A 23,921-nucleotide genomic window follows, 5' to 3' on the forward strand; every position below is an offset into this window, starting at 1 on the left:
CATGAACTTTTACAGCAGCACCAAAAAAAAAAGGATTTGCAATGCAATAGGCCTCCCATTTGCTTCAGTTTGAGTTAATGGCGTTTTAAACTCCTAACCTGACTTTTCTTGCCACATAAACTTAAAAGTAAAACAGTTTCACATAAGTAAGCCTACGGCCGCCATGAGCACGAAGCAGACACACAAAAGGAAACATAGGTTTGCTGGCAGTGAAATGTTTCTGCAAAAGTGTAATTATCCATGTGACCGCCAAAAGTGCAATTATCCATGTGACAGGGTCGATGTCATGCAAAGCGCTCGATTACTGCCCAGCAAGATCGCGCTGCCTACGAAATAAAAAGTAGTCCAGAAACCATCCGGAAAACTTCGAGTCTCATATGTTTACATTAGTTGATCGGTGCGCTCGAGGACTAAACACTGGAAAAGGCATGACGTGTGCATGCTTTTTCACTAATGAAATCAAGCAAATTTTAAAAGGCAAGCCCACAAACCAACCAACCTGATGGGTGTGACATGGGCATGGTTAAAAAAAGGAGCAACTCCTAGCATCCAAACTGCACTGAAGCAAAGTCATGAGAAGGGTTCTCCTAGTTATCCAATAGAAATATGCACAGAGCAGGCAGAATATGGTCTTCCAGACCCTGCCTATAACTTTCAAATACAGAATCATACTAAGAAACCTACTACAACCTGGACAAGAGAGCGGCTGACCATCCAACACCGGAAGGATTGCATACGGACAGACCACACGGGGAAAATCAAGACATCAAGCATAAATAGGGCTGTCACTGCATTGATAACACCCAGGATGGTGTGTAAAGCATCAGATGCCAGCAAACGGTTTCCACAAGGCACAGGATATCATGCACCAGGGAAAGGATCTTAAACTAAGGGATTGATTTAGAGTTTGGTAGAGGGGGTTACTCTAAAAAGCAGGACGGATATCCCGTCCACCGTATTACGATCCCACAGTAGCCTATGGAGATCATAATATGGCGGACAAGTCAGCTGTCACATTTATGATGGAGTAACTCGGCCACCAACCTATAAATCAGGCCTTAAGTGCCCCCACAACTCTCACTGCATAGTTCCTAAGGAGAAACATACCAATAGGCAACAAAAAAACAGGACAGGAGATGCATCAGTTGTAACTCTGGCACTGTACTGTTACCACTCAGAAAGAGACCATCCAAAGCTGCTACCATGACTCAATTAATCTGATCACAAGTCTCTAAATGAAGACTGTGGTCTATGCAAAAATCTAATGTCCGGAAACCTAAATGCACAGAAAAAAACTATCACTTACTGTGCAGGATATACTCCAAACGCCATTGGATATCTCACATAACCAAAGAGAGGGTGAAAATGACCACAGATGGAATGAAACAGGATCTAACACTGATCAAGTAACATGTGGCATTTAAAGGACACTGACAAATATAATAAATACAAATACCGGATCAAACAATATTCCTACATTAACAGAGAACAATGTAGTCTGGCAATGATGATGTATGGCACAAGAAAGACCCCAACATTCATCAAACACCTAACAGGAAGCAGTGGATAGCAAAAGCACCAATCCCTCACCATGTAGCACAAAAAAGCTCAAACTACCACATATCAGCCACCAAACTACAACCAAGGAAGTGTGGCAATTATCACATTTATTATGAGCGTCATTAAATCTACTCAATTCATTTCAGGTTGGTATTCGTCTAGGCACAAGTAGCTAGCTGGTAGACCTATTAATACTTTATGACCAATAGAAGCTTGTGGACAGCTGTGGTGTTGAGGCTGCAGTAGTTTTGGTCTTATCTGCTGCCTTCTACACATTCAATCACAGCAGTCTTACCAACAAATTCTCAATGCCAGCATTCAGGCATCAAAGATACTGAGCTCAACTAGTCAATCTCTTTCTTGACAGACCATCTCCTATCAGTCACACTACCTTTAATCAGATCAAAATCCTAGGTTCTGAAACTCTGGTGTCCCCAGGTATCAATACTTGCTGTCCCCAGGGATCAATACTCCCTTATTTAACATCTACATGCCTCCTCTGGTCCATCTTCACAATCTCACTAGGGCTAGATTATAGATGGATGCTGATGACATCCAAATGATCTTTGGATTGTCCCTCACCACACATTTTTCTGCCTCTGGCACAGAGTCTATTACTGAAATGTTGGTGGATGTCTAAAAATGTAATGATGCTGAAACTCCACCCTCAATATCATCAAACTGGATCAAGTAGCTCAGAAGGCCTACAACGGTCCACTATAATGGGCCCTTCACCCACTCCAGAAGCAATGAATTGCAATTTGTGCATTTACTTAGATTCTAATCTAGCCTTGGATATTAAGGTAGCCAGATGGTCAGCTCATGTTTTTCACAACTGAAGGTGCTGCAATCTATCTTCCCTTTTAAGAAAAACATTTTTCATGACCCAGTAATCAATGTGCTGATACAATCACTATTGGGCCCAGGCAACACCATCTACCTTGCTGCTCATAAATAAATCGTAATGCACCTAATACAAAATGCAGTTGTCAACTTATTAATTGCCCTTCAAGTTCTGGTCCTTATTCCATATAGGCATTCATATCAGCTTTGTATATGCAACAGGGTAATTTCCAGTGCAATTACTATCATCCACAAATTTGTTCACCAGGGTCTCCCTCACTTTTTGACCTCCAAATTTAGAGATCCATACAATTTACAAAATAAAATTTCTAGATCCCTAAGGTCTACACATTTGTTTCTTCAGTCTATCAGTAGAACCAGAACAGTTATCTTTGGGGATCGTTCTCTTGCCACTACAGTAGCAAAAACATTGAAGTCTCTCCTGCTTTCACTACTCTGTCAATCTTTCTTTCTCCATTTTCGAAAAGCATTAATCTGTTCAATATACAGTATGGGCAGCTAATTAAAGAGAACTTGATAACTTCACACCATGAATCTTAGTTGAGCCTATGTTTTAACAATACTTTTTAACGTACCTTAGCTGATGTCTTAGTGAAGGACAGTCATGACTTGAAGGGGAAGAGTCAAGGACTCTGGCAGAAGCATTCCATGGAAAACTATTAAGGATAGGCCCCCCTTGCAGGATATATGCTGATTGTGTTAGGTCCCAGTAAACCATGCAGTTTACCTTTGTTTAAGAAATTCTCTGAATTTCTATTTTACCTCTTCTCCCTAAGAAGCTCTACACTGCAATTTGCTCTGCCTTCCCTGCTCTCTTAGTGATGTGCACAGAAGTAGATATTTGGTTCTAGATACCATTTTAACCATGTTAGAAACATTCATTTTATTCTCGTTATTTATAACATGCCTTCTTGGTGGGGTTGGGGGAGGTGCGCGTGTGTGTGTGTGTGAGATTATGAACTAAATAGGTTTGTTACGGTTACTACAGTACCCCTGATCCCTTAACAGGGATTGTTAGTAACCCAAAAGCAAAAACTCTATTTCATGGCTAAATTACCTTGTCTTTCAAGATCATTGTTGGTGCATTGAATTAAGTTCACCCGTGCCACCAGTGGGTGGAAAAGCACACCTTGTAGAACTTCGCCAATGTCGTAGTTTATGCAAAAGATCTCTTCCAACAGAATGAGTGTATCTGTGCCGCAGTACTCATCCTGCACTGAAAGAGAATGTGCATAGTTTTAAGATCATTTCAAGTACATGGTGATTCAGGATATATCTGAGTATTAAGACATTGTATTTAGGTTAGACAGTTTGCATGAAGCCTACAGATAAATCTGGTCAGTCATGGGGCGCACAATAAATATTTCCAGAGATTTCAGGACATTCCCTCACAGGTTTATGAGAAGAATTATTGATTTTAGCTAGTTTGAGGACTGCAGGGCATTCTGGGGACGAAACTGCAATGGGATTCATGCATGTCACACCAGTCTGGACTTCCCTGCGTCCCTAGCTTTTAGAAATGTCTGGGTTTAGTAGGTTTCGCTGGTTGATAACCGATCTTGGGCCCAAATGCCACTGCTACCCACATTGCCAAAAATCAGTTGATTTTGATGGCAAAAATGTAATGTTTTCACATTGTGATTTTGGACCTTTCCAATTGCAGGCACTAGGCCCAGCCACACAAGTGGAGTACCATTGTTATCAGGAGAAGTGGGGAAAATACAGAATAGTATAACAATAGTTATAAATCGAATTTCACGCCATTTCTGTGTTTCAACTCTGAGCCAGGGTGCAATCAAGAACCCATTTTACAAAATGCCAAATGCCCTATGCATTACATAACAGTATGGGTTACCCAAAATTCAGAGTTGCAGAAATCATTAGTATTCCTCAACTCAGTATCCTGGGCACATTCCTTCGTAGCTATTTATAATTTATTAGATGTTACCATATGATCATTTAATCAAGAACACACAAGATGTACAGATGCAACACATCTTTAAGGGCTATGGTCCCCTACTGAAAGACCTGCCAGAGAACTCCATAGTGGAAGACAGGGACATATTGTCTCCCTTGCACGCTCATGCCATCTCATTAGTATATACCACGTTATTGGCTCAGTCTCCCTGGTTTGACCCCTCTTACTTACCAATGGGAAAGGGACCTGGGAATCTTACAGGACAATGCCTCAGGTAAGGCCTCTCGATACCTTGAGGGGTGGCAATAACGGCAAAGCTCTGTTTAGTCCAACGGGAACTCTACCAAAGGGTGTACTTTACAAAAGAATACCTATATAGATTGTGAAGAAGTGACTCAGACTTTTGCCTCAAACGGTGTGGCTAGACGTACACTGCTCCATACACAGTGGGAATGCCTGCTTCTAGAGCCGTATTGGAAGCAGGGGAAGTCACGACTGTCTGAAGGGATAGAGATCAGTATTCAGATAACGCCCCAGCTGGTGGCGTTGGGTATATGGGGGAGAAGACCTTGGACAGATATGCCCTGCTCTTCTGCAATGTGGCCCCTATTCGTGGTGAGGAGAGGCTTAGCCAGGAGATGGAGAGCCCAGTCCCACTAATGCTGCAGGAGTGGGAATCAAATCTCAATTAGTGTATGAGAGTGGAGGAACTGGCTTATAGATTCAGGGGCTGTCCCCAGATATTTTAAATGAATCTGGAACTCTTGGCGGAATATAGAGGACTGTGGTTGAAGGGCAACACCCTCTATTAAGAGGTTCCTGGGCATACAACCCGGATAGTCAGGATATGGTGGCTAGACTGCTGACCCGAGTCATCAGGGTAGCATCCTCCCCTCGTGAAGTCCAGGGGAACCCATAGTCTGAACAGTGATTTTGGTTTGAAGTAAACTGATTAGGAATTCTGAGTGTGTTAAGCTGTATTCTGTACTGATGTCATCTGACAGGTTTTGAGGGTGAGGTAGCTGGGCAGAGGGAATCAATGTCATGTTTCGTAGTAGCACCAACTGACCACAGGTGGGTCAATGTGCATTCAATACTGCTGTTTTGTGTGTTTTGTGCTAATCAATGCTAATAAAAAAAGTTTTAAAAGCAATGTAAAAAAACAGAACACCTAAGTTACATTCAATGCTGCTAAAGGTTCAGAATTGGTGAGTTGTTTGCATTTCTAGCATACCTGCTAGTAGTGAAGGGAAGGAACGACAGATCCAGGTGAAGTAACTTTGGACCCAACAAAGGTAAGTTCTACTTTTTTTTTTTTTTTTAAAGAAATTAAGAGAATAATCAGCAATTGGGACAAGTGCCTACCACCAAACATAAGAAAAAAGGGGAGGAGAGGGGGAGGTAGTAGGCTCAAACGAAAGGAGTGGTGTGCAAACAAGATCCTGGACCTGCAGAAAGTAAGGATGTATGAATGTCACGTTCATACCAAGGACTGATCCCCCACAGATATAGCAGTGGTGAGTCTGTCAAACAAGACATTGAATGCTATGATGTCAGTCTGGAAAAGGGCTATGGCTTATGCCCTACAGTGCATTGCTATGTATACAGAATTAAAACAGACCTTTAAAAGTCCACTACCAATTCAGGACATTTATTATACAAACCAGTTTTAAGATTCAGAGAGATCGAAAGAGACTTGAATATGATTATCGATCTTTTACAGGAACTTGACATTCAAGGAGATTTGACTAAAAGACTGTGGGGGTCATTACAACCCTGGCGGACGGTGTTAAAGCGCCGGTAAGACAGCAAACAGGCCGACGAAAAAAAAAAGGGAATTATGACCGTGGCGGAAACCGCCAACAAAAACAGCCACTTTAACACTCAGACCGCCACGGCGGTACAGACAAACAGTGCGGCGGTCACCGCCAACAGACAGGCGGGAGACAAAGTACCGCCCACAGTATCACAACCTATCAATCCGCCACCGTTTCCAGGGCGGATTCACCGTGGATAAAAACACGGCGGAAACAGCCATTTCAATGGGGAAACGTTCACCTCTACACACTCCACGAGAAAGGAGGACACCATGGAGCCGGAACTCCAAATACTCCCTGCGATAGTCTTCCTGCTCCTGTACGATCATCATCAATGCCAGCGCTGAAGACAATGGTGAGTACTTCACCTACGACATAGGGGAGGGGGGAGGCAAAAGTCAGGGACACACACACGCAACAATTCCCACCCCCACCCACTACAACATACACACCAATGCATATCCAAACAGTACAGTAACAACCCCAATACCCCCCGGAAGAATGCAAAGACAAAAGGAAATAAGTGCAACCATTGTAATGTATCAAAATACAGTAAGAAAATATATACAGATATAATTTAAAATTCAACAAAATATACTTCACGATTAGTAGTGCAGGTATGCACCATTCAATGTCCGTGGACCACTGGGCCCAAAATGCATGGGTGAGGCCCACACACAATACCTGAGCAAAACGGAGAGAACACTGCAGGGGCATCAGATAGAAATACAACAGGCACCTCAGGGGGAAGGGAAGGGGGGGCACCTCAGCCGGATGAGAGCACCACGCCAGATCCACGAGGGGTCTCCATGCCTATTGATGTATCCTGGGGAGTGCAAAGCCACAGTCTTTCAAGTCTCTACAGTGGGTGGTTTGCTCACTGTACCATCCTGGGGAGTGCAAAGCCACAGTCTCTCACCTCTCTACAGTGGGTGGGTTGCCCACTGTACCATCCTGGGGAGTGCAAAGCCACAGTCTCTCAACTCTCTACAGTGGGTGGTTTGCCCACTGTACCATCCTGGGGAGTGCAGAGCCACAGTCTCTCAAGTGGATGACAGTCTCCACTGGTTCTGGAGGGGGACTGGTGCCCAGAGTGCTTCATCCTGTTAAGGACAGACGGAGTGGATGCTGTTCTCCACTGGTTCTGGAGGGGGACTGGTGCCCAGAGTGCATCACTCTCCCCGTGATGGTCCCAGTTCCGTCACTGCCCCTGCCGCACATGGGCTAGCGGTGCTTGAGTTGGCGGTGCTTGCCCTGTTCAGCAGTGCTTGCCCAGTTCAGCGGTGCTTGACTTTGCTGTCTCTGACCTGTTCAGCGGTGCTTGCCATGGCGGTCTTTGCCCTGCTCAGCGGTGCTCGACTTTGCTGTCTCTGACCTGTTCAGCAGTGCTTGCCATGGCGGCATTTGCCCTGTGCAGCAGTGCTTGCCCTGTTCAGTGGTGCTTGACTTTGCTGTCTCTGACCTGTTCAGCGGTGCTTGCCATGGCGGTCTTTGCCCTGTTCAGTGGTGCTTGCCCTGTTCAGCGGTGCTTGACTTAGCTGTCTCTGACCTGTGCAGCAGTGCTTGCCATGGCGGTCTTTGCCCTGTTCAGCGGTGCTCGACTTTGCTGTCTCTGACCTGTGCAGCGGTGCTTGCCATGGCGGTCTTTGTACTGTTCAGCGGTGCTTGAGTTTGCTGTCTTTGCCCTGTTCAGCGGTGCTTGACTTTGCTGTCTCTGACCTGTTCAGCGGTGCTTGCCATGGCGGTCTTTGCCCTGTCCAGCGGTGCTTGCCCTGTTCAGCGGTGCTTGACTTTGCTGTCTCTGACCTGTGCAGCGGTGTTTGGCATGGCGGTCCCTCATTGCCCAGCGGGGCTGTGGCTGCCGGGGCCCTCCTGGGCACTGACTCTGGCGGTGGCCTCCTGGCCAGTGACGATTGGACTGCCCTCCTGGCCAGTGAAGATGGGGCTGGCAGTGGGGATGATGGCGGGCTTCTCCGCCGTGCGGCTCTTCCCAGACTTTGGCGCTGTCTTCTGCCCCTTCCCCACCTTGGGAGGAGTCACAGCTGAGTGGACAGTCCCCCCGGGACCCTTGTGAGCGGCTTTGCCGGCTGGAGTCTTCCCCCTCTCCTGCCGGGCACTGTCCAACTTCTGGTGCTTCACAGGGGAGGGACTGGCTGTGCTGTGGCTCCGTGTCACACTGGCTGCCCTGGTGGTCGGTGCACTCCACATACCTCTAACAGGCACCACTGGTACCAGAGATTTTTTGGCTGAGGTGCTAGTACGGACCTATGAATTGGGGGGGGGGGGGGGGGGGGGGGGGGAGAAGAGGTCAAGGTTGCTCAGGAAAAGTTTATTACGAACACTGGGACGGGTAGCTGGAGGGCGTCTGGGAGTGGAGGAAGAGGAGGTGGTTGTAGGAGGTGTAACTTTAGTTGATTTGAGTGCAGGTGCTTGCGCTGGAAGGTCTCGTGAGGTGGATGGCTGTTGGGTGGGTGTGTGCCTGCATTTGTGTACTTTGGGAGGGGGCGTCACAGACACACTGGGAGAGGACACAGGGGACGTGTAAATGGTAGTGGGGGTGGTGAGTGCAGGTGAGCGGGGTGTGGTGGTGGGTGTGCTGGTTCGGGACCTAGTGGCTGTAGTGGTAGTGCATGCAGGTGAGAGTGTAGACGACACTGGGAGGGAGGAGGGAGACGCAGTGGAGGCAGTGGATGTTGCTGTGCCTGTATGTGGGTGATGCTTGCATGAGTGCCTGAGGGATGTGTGGTGCTTATGTTTGCCTGAGCTTCCCTTGTGTGTTGACATGTGTGCAGGCTGGTCTGATGGTGTGCTTGGGATAGGCTGGGGTTATAGGGGATTGGGTCTGGGTGGAGGAAGTTGGAGGGGGGGAGGCTAGACACAGGGACAATGGCTGCCATCAGTGCTGAGGCCAGAGACTGCAGGGTTCGATGATGGGCAGCCTGACCACAATGAATGCCCTCCAGGAATGCATTAATGTGTTGCAACTCCCTTTCTACACCCTGGATGGCATTCACAATGGTAGACTGCCCAACAGTGAGTGACCTGAGGAGGTCAATGGCCTCCTCACTGAGGGCAGCAGAGGTGACAGAGGCAGGGGCTGAGGTGCCTGGGGCGAAGGTGATGCCCACCCTCCTGGGTGAGCGGGCACGGGGTGAAGGCTGAGGGGCTGCGGGGAGGGCGGTGCTGGTAGGGGGGTGGCGGCTGTACCTGTAGAAGTGGGGGGCACAGATTTTGCCGCCACCACAAGAGAGCTCCCATCGGAGGACGAGTCCGTGTCGCGGGTTGCTGATCCTGTGACCGCCGTGAAGCTCCCCTCGCCCTCCGTCCCACTGGTGTATTCAGAGTCTGTGGTGTGGCCCTCCATGGCCATGTGGGATGCAGCTCCCTCGTGCTCGGATGCCACTGTACCTCCGCCTGATGATGCTGATGCACACAAGAACAGGGAGAGCACAAAAAAGGGGGGGGGGGGGTGACAGAAGAAAGACAGGTTGAGTGCATGGCTTACCGCTACCGTTGGCGGACAATACAGACACAGCAGCCCCCTGCACTATGCCGCGCTGTTGGGCTCTACTGATGCAGTTCTTGGGATATGGCCTACATGGCTATGGTGGACATCAGCACACATAGATGACACAAGGGCATGTATACCTGTACTTGGCACTCTACAGAGGTGGGGTGGAGTGCCACATGGCCTGCATTGCGGAGGGGCATAGCCTACGGAACTCGCCCTTGCCTAGGGAAACCCACAGCCCTCCTCCCCAACCCAGACACCTTCACTGCGCGCAAAGTCAGCTGAATGATAGTGTACTCACCCCCTTGTGTCTGCTGTGATGCCCTCAAGCGCCCATCCAACTCTGGGTAGGACACCGCCAGGATCCGGAACATCGGGGGGGGGGTCATGGTGCGACGGGCACCCCTCCCACGTTGGGAGGCCATCCCAAGCTGAGCCTCCGCCGTCTTCTTGCTCCAGCGGCGAATGTCCTCCCATCATTTACTGCAGTGGGTGCTCCGTCTCTGGTGGACCCCCAGGGTCCGGGCGTCCTTGGCGATGGCACACCAAATATCCTTCTTCTGGTGGGCGCTGACCTACATGAAATGTACAGGGGAAGAAGAGAAGTCATTACCAACTGCACCGTCGAAGTGAGTGGCCCACATCCCTACCCTTGCCACGTGGCACATGCATTCACAGTCCTTCATGCTCGCAGAACTCTGCCCCCTTCCTTCTTACAACCAGCCCTCTCCACCCAGGCATAGCCCATACAACTTGCTCCCTGTGTACTCACCTGTTGGTCTGGAGGACCGTAGAGTAGCGTGTACTGTGGGAGGACCCCGTCCACGAGCGTCTCCAACTCCTGTGCAGGGAAGGCAGGGGCCCTTTCCCCAGACGCACGAGCCATTGTCTCTTCCAGACCGAGGTCACAGCAGCACTTGCAATGTAGGTCCTCTCCTGTCGAAGATCAGGTATCGAGTGATTCAACAGATAGAAAATGGCGGTGACATCCGCGGCGGTGGTATCATCACCGCCGGCGCACTTCATCATTGGCTCCTGGGACCCATAGGGTCCAATGTCAACCAATGCAGCATTGCGCAGCGGTCTTCGACCGCCTACCGCAATGGTGTACAACGCCAGCGCAGTTACCTCACATCCCATTGTCCCATTTTAGAGGTCAGGCAGCCGCCATTTCAGGGGCCCACATGGCTTCATTTTCAACTGCGTCACACATACCTAGGCCTGGACTCAACACACATACAGACAACTTTTTGGATTATGTTTCGTGTTCTGTGTAGCTGTGGGTACATACCTCTGAGTTGCTTGACTCTGTGGTCGCTGTTGTCCTTCCTAGGCACCGTCAGCTGGGACATGTGAGGAGATGACGGAATCCTCCGGTGTACCGACCGCTGGTGGACCTGTTGACAATGGAGGAGCGACATTTAATCATCACCTACAGGTTTGACCGTGCCACAATCCAGGAACTGCGTACCCAGCTGGAGCCTGACCTGATGTCAGCTATCCGCCATCCTACCCTCAAGTGCAGGTGCTATCAGTGCTCCATTTCCTTGCAAGTGGGTCATTTCAAACAACAGTGGCCATGGCATCAGGGATGTCCCAGCCTATGTTTTCCAATGTGTTGTCCAGAGTGTTGTCCGCCCTGCTGAAACACATGAGGAGCTACATCGTTTTCCCTCAGGTAGAGGATTTGGCTATTGTTAAATGTGACTTCTATGCCCTTGGACATATCCCCAACATCATAGGTGCCATTGATGGGACCCATGTGGCTTTGGTCCCCTCCCAGGAGTGAACAGGTGTACAGGAACCGGAAGAGTTATCATTCCATGAATGTACCGATGGTATGTTTGGCAGACCAGTACATCTCCCAGGTAAATGCTATGTTCCCTGGCTCAGTGCATGACGCCTACATCCTGCGGAATAACAGCATCCCTTATGTGATGGGTCAACTCCAGAGGCACAGGGTGTGGCTATTAGGGGACTCTGGTTACCCCAACCTGTCATGGCTACTGACCCCAGTGAGGAATCCCAGGACCAGGGCAGAGGAACGCTACAATGGAGGCCCATGAGCGGACTAGGAGGGTGATCGAACGCATCTTCGGCCTCCTGAAGGCTAGGTTCAGGTGCCTCCATATGACAGGTGGTTCCCTATCCTACTCACCAAGGAAGGTGTGCCAGATCATCATCGCCTGCTGTATGCTTCACAATCTTGCTTTGCGACGCCAGGTGCCTTTTCTGCAGGAGGATGGTCCAGATGACGGTGTTGTGGCAGCTGTGGAGCCTGTGGACAGTGATGAGGAGGAAGCAGAGGAAGAAGACATTGACAACAGGGACTCCGTCATCCAGCAATATTTCCAGTGACACACAGGTGAGAACACTTTCTTGCCTACTACAAGTACTTTCACACTTCTACCTCTATCCTGTCTGTCAATTTCAAGCAGTATTTGATCAGTATTTGTCATCTGCTTGCATTCTTCATGGACTTGTGATGTCTGATATAGGTATGTTGACATTACATTTGTGAACGGATTTTGTCACTGTCATAGCTAATACACATTTTCAAAATCACAGACTGACTCCAGATATTTTTGTGCTTCAAGGGTGTTTATTGAAGTGCTAATTATTGGAGGGGGTGGTAAAATGGTGAGGGGTGACGGTGGAGGAATGTCCATGGCAGAGTCCAGTCTATTAGTCTCACAGGTGCACTGCCCATATGGGCATAGGAAGTGGAGCTGGGGCAGTTCCAATATGGACAGGGTTACAAAGTGGGACAGTAGGATGACAATCAGGGTGGTCTCATTTCCTGGCGGGGGTCTTGCCATCGTGCTCTGTCCTGTTCCTGGATCTCAGGGACCGCTTGTGGGGTGGTTCTCTGTCTGCAGGGGGTGGGGTGCTGGTGTGGTGGTCCTGTGGCGGGGCGTCCTGTCCACTAGCGCCGGCGGAGGGGATGGGCAGTTCATCATCCATGCTAGTGTCAGGGGCCCCTTGGAGTGCCACGGTGTCCCTCATGGTGTTCTGTATGTCCTTCAGCACCCCTACAATGGTGCCCAGGGCGGAGCTGATGGCTCTGAGTTCCTCCCTGAAGCCCAAATACTGTTCCTCTTGCAGGCGCTGTGTCTCCTGAAACTTGGCCAGGACCGTACCCATCGTCTCCTGGGAGTGGTGGTATGCTCCCATGATGGAGGAGAGGGCCTCGTGAAGAGAGTGGGTTCCCTTGGCCTGTCCGCCCCCTGTCGCACAGCAGCCCTCCCAGTTCCCCTGTGTTCCTGTGACTCCGTCCCCTGGACTGTGTGCCCACTACCACTGCCCCCAGGTCCCTGTTGCTGTTGGGGTGGTGGGTTATCCTGGGTTCCCTGTAGTGGTGGACACACAGCTGATTGACGTGTCCTGGGTACGGAGTTATGGGCCAGCTGGGTGGGTGCTGTGCTGGTGTTTCCAGAGGGTGGAAGGTCTGTGTTGGGCTGTGCCTGTGCGAGGGGAACAGACTGTCCCGAGGCCCACGATGGTCCGGGCTGGTCATCTGGATCCAGCTGGCCAGAGCTGCTGTCATCACTGCGGGCCTCTTCTGTGGGTGGGGATGAGATGTCTGGACCCTCCTGTCTGGTGACGTTGGGTAGTGGTCCTGCAGGGGTGTAAAAGCATGATTATTGCATCTGTGTGTGTCATGGTGTGCAATGGGTGGGTGAGCGTGTAACCCAGTGCTAGCATTCCTGTGTGGGGGCTTGTGTGATGATGGTTGGGGTGGTGTTCTGGGTATGTGCAGTGGGCATGCTTTAGTGATGGGTGTCCATGCTTTGTTGTGTCATGCAGGGCTTGGTGTTGGGATGGGTGGTTTCTGTTATTAGTACATTAGTGAGGAGTTGGAGTGATAGGGGAGGGGGTGAGGGTGGGAGTCTGTGCTAGCATGCAGGTAGGGTGGGGGATATGATAGTTAAGATTTGACTTACCAGAGTCCATTCCTCCACCAACTCCTCCAAGGCCCTCAGGATGCATAATGGTCAAGACCTGCTCTTCCCATGTTGTTAGTTGTGGGGGAGGAGGTGGGGGTCCGCCCCCAGTCCGCTGTACCACGATGTTGTGATTGGAGACCACGGAACACACCTTCCCCCGTAGGTCGTTCCACCTCTTCCTGATGTCCTCCCGATTTCTTGGGTGCTGTCCCACTGCGTTGACCCTGTCGACTATTCTTCGCCATAGCTCCATCTTCCTAGCTATGGAGGTGTGCTGCACCAGTGCTCCAAATAGCTGTGGCTCTACCCGTACGATTTCCTCCACCATGACCCTGAGCTCCTCCTCCGAGAACCTGGGGTGTCTTTGCCGTGCCATGGGGTGGTGTAGGTGATGTGTGGGGTGGTGTATGTGGTGATGAGTCTGGTGATGTGTAGTGGTGTGTGGTGTTTTGTGCGTGGATGTTGTGTGGGTGATGGTGTTGTGTGCCTCTGTGTGGTGGGGTTGTCTATGCTGTGCAGTCTCTCTGGCCTACGCCAATAATTTTTGGTCGTAGGGCTTTGTGGGTGATGTGGGTGTGTGTTTTATGTTGTGTTGGGTGTGTGGGAGTGGTGTTTGTATGTGTATCAGGTGTGTGTATTTCGAATTGTCCAATGTGGCGTGTATTTTGAGCGCGGCGGTGTGTACGCCAATGGAATACCGCGGTTGAAAGACCGGCACGTGGATTCGTGGGTCGTGATAGCATGGGCGTGTTTCTGTTGGCGTGACGGTGGAGGTTTTGTTTTCGCCAGTTTATCACTGACCTTTGGTGTGGCGGACTTGTGTGGGTGTCTGACTTTCGGCGGATTCCGAGATGTGGGTCATAATAGCTGTGGCGGATTTCCGCGGCCGTGTATTGGCGGTCTTCTGCGCGGCGATAAGCGGCTTTTACCGCCAATGTTGTAACGAACCCCTCTGAGCTTAAGAGTAAATCACAGTTAATGCCCCAGTTGCCTAGTGAAATAATATAAACTTATTATATCAAATGGTTTTGAATGACATGGATAAATGGATGCTTGACTACTAATTGAAGAAGAGTCTGGAATAAAGGAAGATTATTGTTAAAAATACTGGGGCCCTCATTAAGAGTCTGGCAGCCCTAGGACCGACAGACTTGCGGTGATGGTGGCGGTCTGGCCTCCACATTATGACCATGGCGAACACGCCACGGTCAGACCACCGGCACTACCACTTTTTTTCCGGCCAACAGCCTGGCTGTGCTGGCAGTCTTAATGCACCAGGGCTGCCCTGGGGATTATAAGGCCCCTCCCCATCAGCTTTTACATGGCGGTTGCACCACCATGTAAACGCTGGTGGAGACGGGGTGCTGGGGACCCCCTGGGGGCCCCTGCACTGCCCATACATCTAGCAATCGGCCTCCATTGACAGCTTCGTCGAGCCTTTCACCATCTGCTTAGCAGACAGTGAAAAGCATGACGGGTGCTGCTGCACCCGATGCACTGCAACATTGCTGCCGACTCGATTACAAGCCGGTGGCAATGTTGTGGGCTGTTTCCCGATGGCCCAGTCAAAAACTCGTAATAGGGGCTGCGGGAGGGCTTCCGCATAGGTGCAGGAGTTTGGCGGGCAGGCTTTTCCGCCCGTCAAAACTCATAATCAGGGCCTTTGTGTCCTTCAGTCAGCATTAAACTATAACCAACTATAATTTCAGGATTGGTCTGGTGACACGCTGGTGGCTCTGCGGAGCACAATTTTTCTTTATGAGGAGGCCTCTATGCGGGAATTTTTTTTCTTGGGGAGGTTTGCCAGGGACCGGCGCTACGGCAAGGGGGAGAGAGCCGGCCGCACGCTGGCGAGCATGCTCCATAAACCTTGGGCCAGTAGCTACGTCACTGAAATAGACTGAGGGAGAGCGTGTGGCGGGAACAGAGCGGAGTCATGAAGGTGTTCACTAAGTTTTTTGCGGACCTGTACTCTGAACCCGCTGAGCTGAATGCTGAGGCCATTCAGGACTACTTTGCTGAGATCAGCTTGCTTTGGTTTGAAGATGCGCACAGAGCTTACTTTGACGAGCCCTTCTCAGTGGAGGAGGTAAAGGCTGCGATTCGTGCCCTGCCTGGGGACAAGTCCCCCGGCCTAGATGGCCTGACTCCTGCATTTTATAAGGAGTTCTCCGATATACTTGCACCTCAACTACTGGAGGTCTATGCTGAGGCAATGGAGACTGGAATTTTCCCGGGAGGCGCTGATTGTCACGATCCTTAAGCCTGGCAAGGATCCGTATAGATGTGAATCATATCGCCTGCTTTCTATGATCAACATAGACATTAAGATCTTGGCTAAAATGATAGCGGCACAGTTGCAGCCGTTGATGACAAAGGTGGTGCTGCCGGACCAGTTGGGCTTTGTGTCGGGGCGGTCCACGGCGCATAATTTGGAGACGTTTTTTGCAGTCGTCAGTTCGATTACTGCGGAAAGGGATGCAGCAGCGGTGTTTCTGGATGCAACAAAGGCCTTCGACTCACTGGCGTGGAAATATCTATTTGCGCTTCTTGGCAGAGTTTGCACTTTCTAGGGCCATATGGAACATGAAGCATGTGGCGGAGTTTGTGCTGACTATATCCCTATCACCCAATTTATTTTGTTTAATTTATTAGACGTTACCATATAACCTGAAGCATAGTCGGTACACAATGAAAAATCATTCAACAACTGAAGTCAGTTGTTGGCTCTGTATAGCATGTGTTTTTGGACAACCAAAAAAATACAACATAGCCCTGCAACAAGAAGGACTAAACAAACCTAATGTTATATAATTTTTGTAAATCGAAGGCTCGGCCAAAAAATAACAGGTTATGAATAGATTTCCTTAAATAATCTTGTAAACCTTGACCAAAACAATTACTCACTGCGCTTGCTACTACTCCTTTCTCCCAGGGATCCATGCCCTATGTGCCAAAAACAACACATGTACTCTGGCATAATAGGCATGGACTGGTTCGTGCTTAGTCTGCTTAGCTTATGTTAATTTACTCCAGTCTACTTTCTTTCTTGGCATAATTGTTTGTAAAAATGTTAAAAATAACATTGGCAGTTCTTGTATTTCATCATGTACGGTCCTGTCATCCTTTCTCTCCTTTTTAAATGTTGTATTATGCCACTTTACTACCTATTGGTCCTCTTTACACTTTTTCCATAATTCTGCTGGCAATAGGATGGGAAACATCTGATCTAAGTCCCTCATTGTCAACTGTACTATTCTTGGAATTCTTTCTGTGTAGGTATACCATTCATCTGCATGTTCCCCAATGTTTGGATAGTCTTTAGCGAAAACGAATAGCTCTGCCTTAGTCCAAGGTGCATGTACATAAAAAACAGGCTGTGAAGCATTAAACCCACGAACTTCTTGCATTGGAAAATGGCCATCAATGCGTAATTGTTTTGTCTTCTCAATCGTGGATACTAACTGCATCAATAGACATGGTGCTTCTTCTTCTCAAACTCTAATAAATACCCTGAAGCTCTGTATCCCATTCACATTTTAATTCCACTTTCTTATCATGTGTCCTGGCCCCATGTTCCTTCAAGTCTCGAAATATACATTTGCACAAGTGTTCTAAAACATGGTTTTTCGTAAGTATAAATTATCCAGGGACTTCTACTTTTTAAACAACACCCCCAAAAAGATCAATGCCACTGCACAGCTCACTATCCATGAAAATAACAGCAGTGGACAAAGCAGTACATACTATCTTTCAGGCCTCTCCATTGGCTTTTGGGAGCTGTAACGGTCATAAATAATGTTGATGTTTTAGTCTGTATAGTTGAATCACTTCCATATCTTAGTCTGTTCATAGGGAGGGGGACATATCATTCCATTTAGTAACCCCTCTTTAATAAGGTCTCCCTCCTCTTACTCTGGCTCCAAGGGTGACGACCTGGTTGGGCAACATTTTTCTTCTGTTAATTCATCCCGCCTACCTTGTCCTTCTCTTTAACCCCTCATTTCCTTGGTCACTTTTCTATTATTCTTTTTCTTATCTCTTTTACCATAGCCTGTTTTGCCAATCGTTCCCTGACATACTCCTCCCATATATTTAATATTTTAAATTTTGTTAATCTTATCTTTTTCTTACCTAGTGTATACAATGTTTTGCGAAGGTAATCTAATTTATCAAAGGCAAGCCTGCCCGTAGTAAGTCAGATTTCTACCGTTTCAGAAAAAGTCCACACAGAAGTCCCTTTTTCATCATTATTTCAAAAGCCCATGAATCTTTTGGTGGTGTAAGCTGCGCTTGTCCACTGAGGTATCTGTATTAAATAGGTTACCCATAGTCTTACTTCTTAGGAACCGTAAAAATATGCACAAATCTAGGAATCTGTACATAGGTCTGTAATTTAACAATTTTCAGAGGAGAAACAGGACACCTAACTCCCTCTATTTCTTTTTGCGGTTCTAACTGCTACTGGTTTGCAGGGGGCTCAAAGCTCTACTATGTTATTAGGGATGTTAACCCATGTGTGCTGTGCAGACTTGTAACTAATTAATACATCATAACATAACAAACTTAACACCTAATCTCGACTAAGATTGTACAATCCAGATTCCCATTGGTATCAAATATGCCAACAGTTAGTGCCACTACTTCTCCCAAGGCCCCATATTTTTTGTTCCTTATTCTCAATACCTGGTTTCATTCAGTTTCAAGGCTGCTCATACACTTGGACACGAATCCGCCAAGAATTTACAGGATCCACCTCAATTTATTCTCAAGCACTTAAGAAGGATTTGGCCATGTTAACACTATGAACACACTGTTTTAAAACAACACATTGATGATTTGTTACTATTTTGCGACACTACTAATGATTGTTTTGAGGGTACTATTAAATTATTGCAGTTCTTGCATACCAATGGACAAAGTCTTTCCTACCAAATTACAATTTGCTCAAAAAGAGGTTTCCTATTTGGGTCACCTCTTGTCGAGGGGGGAGAGGAAGAGAGCACAAGATAGAATTCAGACTATATTAGAACACCCAATTCCCAACACACTACAACAGGTCAGAACCTCTTGGGCATGGCTAGTTATTGCAGATATGAGACAAATGTTTCTCTCATTTTTAAACCCCTTCAAGAGTTGATACAGAAATATGTTATTTATCCTGTACCATGGTCACAAGAACATCAGATTGCATTTGACCACATTAGAAAAGTATTATGTGATGCACCGGTCTTGGGTATTCCTGATTATGAAAAATAATTCTATTTGTATGTACATGAACAGGAAGGATGTGCCCTTGCTGTTCTTACTCAGCAAAAGGGAGATCGCAAAAGACCATGTGCATATGTTTCTGTGGTATTAGACCTGTATCTAGAGGCCTTCCAAATTGTTTGAGAAGTAATGCAGCTGCTGCAGTATTATTACAACATGCTGAAACTCTGATACTAGGAAATACATGTCATGTATATGTTCTACATGCATTTGATCTGATTTTGAACAAAACAAAGATACAATATTTACCTAATGCTTAAATGTGACATTACAAGTTTCAAATGTATGCCCCCAATGTTATTCTGCATCTATGCACCACCTTAAACCCAACTTCCCTTATGCCCCTTCCTGAGGAGACAAAGGCTATACCACACGATTGTGTCCTCCTAACCGAAGAACAGACTAAAGGCCAAATTGATCCAACAGATGTTCCCTTTCAGGAAAGAGAAGGGGATCTATAGGTAGATGAGTTCTGTTTTAAAGTGCCAAATGGGGATACCAGTGTTGAATATGCTGTTACCACAGTAAAAACTGTTGTTGAAACTTGTAAAATTACACAATTATCCGCACAAGCAGCAGAGATCATTGCACTGACTAGAGCATGTAAATTAATCAACGCATTGCTAGTAAATGTGTATACTGATAGTCAGTATGCATTCGAAGTAGCCCATATCTTTGGAAAGCTGTGGCAAGAAAGAGGGTTTCTCACGTCTACAGGACAAAAAAAATAAAACATGGCTCGCTCATTGTAAACCTGTTGAATGCCAATATAAAGAATAATGCGCATAGGAAAGTCATTGATAATGTTGGTAAAGGTAATGCTTTTGCAGACATGGCAAAACCAGTTGTTCAGACTGAGAATGCATTCATGTATATATCTCTTCATGTTAATGCATTGACAATTGACCCTGTACACTTAAGTCCCCAAGAATTGCAGAATGTAGCAGCTCCCCAAGAAAATAAAGAATAGCAAAAGGATGGAACACTACTGAATGATTTTTGGTTGGGACTTGGGGGGAAGAATAGGATTGCCAGATGCAATGGTTTAAAATATGGCACAATCTATTCATGGACCTGTCCATTTGGGACAGGACACAATGTGCAGGCATTTCTCGCAGTTGTGGTACAAAAAGAATTTTCACAAACATGCTGAAGCTGTATGTCAAACATGCATGACCTGTGTACTGCATAATGCTGGAAAGGGAATGTCAACGGAAAGAAGACATTCTATACCAACTGAGGCACCTTTGGAACATATGCAAATTGACTACAGTGAGATGCCTCCAACAAACAAATATTGGTATGTACTGGTGGTTATCTGTATGTTTTAGGTGGATAGAAGCCAACCCCACTAAGTGGAACGATGTCATGAGTGTTGCAAAGAACTTGTTGAAGAAACTATTTCCAAGGTTCGGGCTGCCTAAAATATCAGCGTCTGACAATGGCCCACATTTTTGGAACAAGTAATGAACTGGGTGGCCAAAGCCTTAACCATCAAGCAGAAGTTTAATTTTGTAAATCATCCTCAAGCAGCGGGTGCTTTGGAGAAATGAAACAGCATACTGAAAGCCAAAATTGCAAAAATATGTGCTGAAACAACCATGACATGGGTGGACGGTCTGCTGTTGGTACTTATGAGTATGCGCAGTACATCTGGTTCAACAAAAAAACTGAGCCACCCATGAAATCGTCAAAGAGCGCCTGATGTCTGCCTGTGGGGCCTCTCCAAGATGCTGCAACATTGTATTTGTCTAATGAATTGCTAAGAGACTACTGTATTGCCCTGACTAAGCAAGTACAACTTTAGCACCAGCAGGTGAAGGAAGTCTTGCCGGAACATCTGCAAACTCCAGGAAATGATCAAGCCTGGCAAGCGAGCCCCAGTAAAACATTTTCTGAGAACAAACTGTCTTCAGTAGAGGTGGAAGGGTCTGGTACAGATTCTGCTCGGGACCAATACTGGAGTAAAATGTACTATTTGTAAAAATTGGATACATCACCCATGTGAAGAGGGCACCTGAATCGATGTGCCAAGAACAATCTGAGCGCGGACCAGATTTACCACAAGCAATGTATACTGACAAACTGAGATGTAATCTTAGACCAAAATAAAGAGTAAAAGGAATTTTGATAAAGGACTTACAAGCGCTAGAAACCTGTGTGAACCTTATATCTACACACTTTTGGGAAATAATGGATAGGGAAATAAAAGAGAGTTGAAAGAAGTAAAAAGAAAGATTTCTACTAAACATGCTTGTATTGTGATATTTGCATATCTGATGTGTTGCTTAATAGTTTGTGCCATATCAATCTATGAAATATTAATGCCTGTGATATTTTTTACGTCATCTCCTGTATTACAAGATGTCCATCATCACCACTATGAGGAATATAAAGACAATGTTGCTATACAGACTGTGAATGCTTATCACAAGGAAAGGAATGCAGAGGTGTGGAATTTATTAAAACATCTACTTGTCCATGGGACAGATTACTTTATAAATCTACTTGTCCAGTAAAAATATCCACTTGCGACTTTGGCACTACGTAGTACGGTGAAAAATTATGCCAGCAATCTCACTGAATAAGAGCTCTATTAATAGCCTGTGATGGGTCGCTCCATTCCGACCCACACAGTTCCCTTACTTGTGCTGACTCTGCCACACACGACCTGGTGCATACTGTAGACCCCGGCGATTTGATTGGTCGCTTATGGCAACCGCGGGACCAACTGCGGGTTAAAAGCGGAGCGTCAGAGATATCGAGGAGAGAGGCGAGCGGGAGTGAAGATATACGAGTGACAAAGGAGGAGCAAGAGGACGAGGAACCCACCATCGAGGAGGAGGACGGCCGGAAGACGGAGCCGACAGGAGCTGGAGTACTACGGAGGAAACTTGGAGACAGCTGGCCCGGGGAGCCTGCTCCTATGCCGCCACGCTTCCGGAGAAGCGTGGCCTCTCCAGGTACGGAGACGAAAGCGGGGAAGGGAGGCGGGAGGTGAGAGGAGCAGGGAAGAGGAGGGGAAAGAGGGGAGAAGGGGAGAGGGTGAACGGGCACTTTTGATGGTGAGCACTGTGGGGAAAAGGGGACGGGGGCAAGAAAACAATAGCAGTCATTCAGATACAGAAAAGAAAGGGAAGAGAAATATAGGAAATTCGATACCAAGAAGATAGAGCGTACGCAGGAAGAGATTCACGATTAAGTACACTAAACAAATAAACGAGAGAAAGAGAGAGAGAGAAAAAGAAGAAGAAAGACGGAAAACAGTACATAAGCAAGAAGCGCAGGACGCAAAGAAACAGGCAGGAAGGAAGTCTGGCAGGAGAACCAGAAGAGAGACAACACAGGCGAAAAGAAGTAAGACAGTCAGAAGACAGCGGAGACAGGGACAAAGAGAGTGAGAGAGAAAAGGGAAAGACAAGAACAGTTAAGCCTTAACAAGCCCCCCCACTTACCGTATCTATTTATTTCTTGTTTCCATGCTCCCCGCGAGGCCTGGGAAGGAAGAAGGAGGACGAGCCAAGAGGTCAACCCGAGGACTACTCTACAACCTACTGCTATTCCATAAACTTTGTACATATTACTCATCGTATAAACAGTTTCAAGAACCAATAAAAGACAGTTCTTTGAAACCACGATATTGCTATTCAGCGTCATAAATCTGCCATCCTCGCACATAGCCTCTCTGATTATGCCAGGGTTCATACTATAGTAGGGTTTGAATATTAGCAATTCCTGAATTTTGCTACCTTTACACTGTTCTAAATACTGGGGTTGGAGGTACTATCAAGCAATAGTTTCAGGCTTGAAATGTGCTTTGAAGTCTGTGCAAACCTACTAACTTGCATGTTTTCACCAGCTCTTACCTAATCTTTTCCCATACTAAGAAAGGTTGGAAATTTGAAAGGTTCGAAATTTATGCCTGATAAGGAAAGAAATAAATCTTCATCCACTGTTGGGGAAAAAAGTGGATGGATAGAAAGTTAACTTGTAAATGCTCAGATTTTCGCATGAGTGAAATCTACACATGCGCATTTGCTCGTGCTATAAGATGTAGTTCAAAAATATTTTCCAGGAGCACCATTTCCCGGCCTACTTCTGTACATTATTGTGAATTCATGAAAGCTGTAAATCTGCACCAATGCAAGGGCATATACCACAGGTTCACTTTTGTGACTATATTCAAGAATTAAGCCCCCAATTAGGTCTTGGGTTAACCAAGACCTTTTGGTTCGCTCTTTCTATAGACTGGCTTCACTGTGAATGCCAGCATTCTGCTCTTTCACAAAGAGCATATTGGCACACAAAGTAGTGTGACAATCTGTGGTTTTTGAGACAAAAAAAATATTACTACTTTTCAACAATATTTGTTATATTGGTGAGGTCCTTTCATCTCCCAGAACAATAAAGTTTACAAAAACCATGTCAAAACAAGACATGCATTGACAAAACCAAAATGCTGACCACCAATGTCAGACCTATTGGTTTTGCCAAAGATGGGTAATTTTCATTCATGTTCCCCATAATCTTGTTGAAGGTGGTTGCACTGATTTCCAATGTGAATACATTTTGGAAATACTAGCATGCATTAACACATTTTAGCAGATGATACTTCAAAGAAATGATATCTAAAATTTCACAGTAGTCTAACAAAACCTTTTTTCCTAGTTGCATTTTATTGTGAACTTGTAATGTGAAAGCAAAGACTCATCAACCTTGTTTTCAAACTTCTACAGATATATGCATCTAACCAGAGAGCATTCTGGTAGCATTATATGTAGCCTCATATTGTTAAACTTTGCAAAACTGTGCACACGTTTTTATACTGGGACCACTGTCAGCAGTGTAGTCCGAGCTTACATTTCCCTTGTGTGCTCACCCTAATAATAAAAGCTTTGCAATATTGAACCATAAATACAAGTTCAAACAGCGTTGACATATGCACAAAAATATTACCCTAACTGCAGACAATGCACTATTCTGATCCATAATGTGGTACTGTAAACTGGCAGAAAAAGGGTTTGTGCTGCAGA

The 23,921-nt window shown here is 46.8% G+C and overlaps 1 protein-coding gene across 3 annotated transcripts in view; it reads right to left on the minus strand.

Annotated features, from left to right (window-relative positions):
* Positions 1 to 23,921, minus strand: part of PHF1 (PHD finger protein 1) — a 607,606-nt gene that overhangs the window by 574,188 nt on the left and 9,497 nt on the right. Inside the window, exon 1 of one of the 3 annotated variants that reach the window (XM_069241857.1) lies at positions 3,482 to 3,618. The exons of the other annotated variants lie outside the window; for them this stretch is intronic. The gene's annotated coding sequence lies outside the window, so the exon portion shown is untranslated. Of the gene's footprint in view, positions 1 to 3,481; positions 3,619 to 23,921 lie in introns of those variants that run through there. 3 annotated transcript variants of the gene reach the window in all.

Source organism: Pleurodeles waltl, chromosome 6 (assembly GCF_031143425.1).
Source record: "Pleurodeles waltl isolate 20211129_DDA chromosome 6, aPleWal1.hap1.20221129, whole genome shotgun sequence".
Classification (NCBI taxonomy): domain Eukaryota; kingdom Metazoa; phylum Chordata; class Amphibia; order Caudata; family Salamandridae; genus Pleurodeles; species Pleurodeles waltl.